This window comes from Lolium rigidum, chromosome 7 (genome assembly GCF_022539505.1).
Source record: "Lolium rigidum isolate FL_2022 chromosome 7, APGP_CSIRO_Lrig_0.1, whole genome shotgun sequence".
In the NCBI taxonomy this organism is placed as follows: Eukaryota; Viridiplantae; Streptophyta; class Magnoliopsida; order Poales; family Poaceae; genus Lolium; species Lolium rigidum.
In genome coordinates this window covers 34,761,298-34,764,934 of record NC_061514.1, presented here as the reverse complement: position 1 = coordinate 34,764,934, position 3,637 = coordinate 34,761,298, and positions in this window count along the sequence as shown.

Here is a 3,637-nt window from a genome sequence, read left to right as displayed (position 1 = left end):
TCTTCCTCTCCAATCTCATCTTAGCATTTGTTGCTTGGGTGGGATTTGAGAGTGAAGGATTTGAACACCTCTAGTGTTCTTGCTTTGCATCATTGCATAGTGTTGAGCTCTCCACCATGATTAGTTCGAGTGAGAGACCGTGAGCTTGTTACTCTTGGAGGGAGACCTCCTAGTTGGCTTGGTGGTTGGTGCTCCGGTGATCTCTTCAAGAAGATTGTGAAGAGACCCGGGCTTCTCCTTCGTGGAGCTTGTGAAGTGGTTGTGGAGCTTGCCATCTCCGGAGCGGAGGAAAAGCTAACCATAAGGAAAGGGCCATTATCCTTCGTGGGTGTGGTTCGGAGAATAGGGTGAGCCTTCGTGGCGCGGGAAATCCTTCGTGGGACCTTCACTCCTCCAAACGTGACGTACCTTCTTGCAAAGGAAGGGAACACGGGAATACATCCTCGTCTCCGCGTGCCTCGGTTATTTCTATACCCGAGCTCTCTTTCCTTGTGATAGCCATCGTGCTTGAAGTACATATATCTTGCTATCACTTGTGCTACATATATCTTGTGCCTATCTTGCTTAGCTCTAGTTGTTATTGTTACAGTTAGTTGATCTTAGCATATCTAGGGTTTGTGCTTGTAAACTAAACGATAGTTTAATTCCGCATTCTTACAAGACAAATTCGTAAGAGTTTGTAATTGCCTATTCACCCCCCCCCTCTAGGCGACATCTCGATCTTTCAATCCTCACGAACGCGCCTCCTGCTCGTCACCTCCTCCGAAGAGGTACTACCGGTCGACGCGTCCGATGAGCTTGATTTCCCCTCCGATGAGTGGTCATTAGGGTCTTCCTCGTCGTCTGTGAACGGATGACGATCCTGCGCCCTCGCCCTCGCCCGGGCCCTTGCCTCCTTCCTTGCCGCCGCCGCGTCGTCGGCCATCTCCAGCGCCTCCAGCCGTGCCCACATTGTATCTGATTCCTCCTCCTCGTCCTGGCCGTCGAGGCCAACGACGTCCCCTCCTCCTCGCCCTCCGTCAGCGGGGAGCTAGGGTTGCTCGGCGTGGCAACCCTATCCCACCAATGCCGCCATCCCGGTGGCTTCCCTTGCTGTCGGTGTCCGATGGCAATGATAGGTTGCTCATGGTGGCTAGCCGGTGCTGGAGAAGAAGAAAAATGGCAGCCGGTTGGAGATGAATTAGAGCAGGCACATGGGTTTTATTCAACGGGGATTAATGGCGGCGCGTATAACGAAGAGGTATGCAGTTTTTCTTCCGCGTACGCTGTGCAGTCGCACCGAGCGTCCGCTCTCTTCTCCCACGGGCCCGCCTGATAGCGACCCTGGTTCGAGCCAGTGATACGTCTCCAACGTATCTATAATTTCTTATGTTCTATGCTAGTTTTATGACAATACCTACATGTTTTATTCACACTTTATAATGTTTTTATACATTTTCTGGGACTAACCTATTAACAAGATGCCACAGTGCCAGTTCCTATTTTCTGCTGTTTTTTATTTCAGAAAAGTTGGTTTACAAATTTCTCGGAATTGGACGAAACAAAAGCCCACGGCCCTATTTTCCACGGAGTGTTCCAGAAGTCCGAAGAAGAGTCGAGGAAGGCCAGCAGGGGGCCCACACCTTAGGGCGGCGCGGTAGTGGGGCCCCCCGCGCCAACATGTGGGGAGGGATGTGGTGACCCGGCATACCACTGCATGGTGTAGTATGCAAGTCTGATATAACACCAATGAAACACCGTTCCACTCGTATTATATCGCTCAGAGTGGTACAACAGAAACATATGCAGGTCCAAGGCATGTCTATAGAATTACAACACAGACTCTTTACAAAAGATCCACACAGCCTCCTACTTTACAATGAGGTAAAACTGCAAATAACTCCAGAAGAACGACTCGTGATCTAATCTTATCACGGACTCTATTTATAGAGTATTTGACTAGCTGAAGAGGCTATGACTAGATTCTAGCTAAATAGGAGCTAGGTTTAGGAAGCTAGTTCCCTTCTACTACTTAATCTAGGTTTTCTCCATGGTAGTTGTGGTGTTTGACTCTTCGTGCAGGTTCCTGTCCCCTTGAAGTATTTGTATACTCCTCGGTCTTCGAGTTGCATGGTAGATCCTCCTTCGAGGCCTCCATATCTAAGCAGGGGATTTAAGAGTGGGATGAGTACGAGCGTACTCAACAAGTTTATTATAGGAAAGAGGTGTTTAATGCACTAGCTACGACATTAGATCAGAAAGTCTAATACCAATGCAGGTTTTCATAACCATTTCTTCAAAAGGTTGCTTTTATTCAGAAGAACTATGTCCGTCAGCCTTCACCGGTTTACTAGAACTTCATGGAGCTCCTTTCCGGCCGCGTTCGCAGTTCCATATCCCGGAACGAGGGAGTGACAGGTCACGATTCATTACACTCGCGGAGGTGTGTTGCTTTACCCATAAGAGATCTTAACCTTGGTGCCAACCGAGTCTATAGTTCTCGTCCACACTTCCTTTGGTGTGAGGCCCGGTATAAGGTCATAGCCAATCATATTCCTCCGCTACCTCATACACCCACCCGTTGATGCAAACTCCGACCCCGGGTCCTCGCCGGTGCTCTTATACCAATTAAGGACGACCCCGACCACGACAACGGTTCAGGTCTCTACCATGAACTCCTTCGCCGGCAGTCGCAACCCATCATAGACCGCAATTACCGTGGGGACTTCATCGGGACCCCCACCCTACCACTTGTCCTCTCTTGGATCAAGGGTACCACTTGTCCTCTCTTGGATCAAGGGTCTACGGTAAAGCGCATCCGTTGATGTACAAGAGGTGGAAATACAATTGACTATTCCGTCCCACTCCGGATCTTATGGTTAACACGGGTATTACGGCACAAGAATCACTCGGCGACATTTGTTGTTTAATCCTAGATGGATATAAACCCTTGCAATGGAACCTCCACCATATCAACACAATCCATGGTTCCATTGCCCACCACATAGTCATATTCATAGTTATGAAAGTAGTGGTTTTGGTTTTTATGCAATAGTGATAATCATAGTACTTTGTAAGTAATTTGATAAAGATACTCAAATGACATGAGCAAGTGATGAACTTGCCTTTCTTGATTGCAAGATTATGCAGGCAAGGTCTTCGATACGCAATAACTCCAAATTCTGAAATAGCATCATCGTCCTGTAAGGACGATGTTTAAAAGATAGGCAAGGATGCAATAATGTATAAGTATGAGATGCAATCGTTCTAAGCGTGACCTAACCCCGATGATTTAGGATTAGTGAGTGGTAATGATTAGTTCAGGGTGTGTTGCACTTTTAGAGAGATTCACAAACAAGGTTCTTATTCAGGTTTGTGTGGTTTTAGAATCATAAGCAAGTGGTATAGTAACAATCATACACACCAAGGAATAGTAATTATATAATAAGTAAAGAGCGGTTGTCAATTTTAATACTATATGGCATGGTTAATGGTTACTTGTTATATTCTTCAAAAGTATAACTTTTGAAGAACATGTTCTTTAGTAAAGAACAAGTTTGATAATTAGGTTGGTGGGGTTCTATGGTTGACTATGGTTCCAAGTAGCTTCTGGAATAAGGATTAGATGGATCCTAACAAGGTTGGATTCATCAGCAAC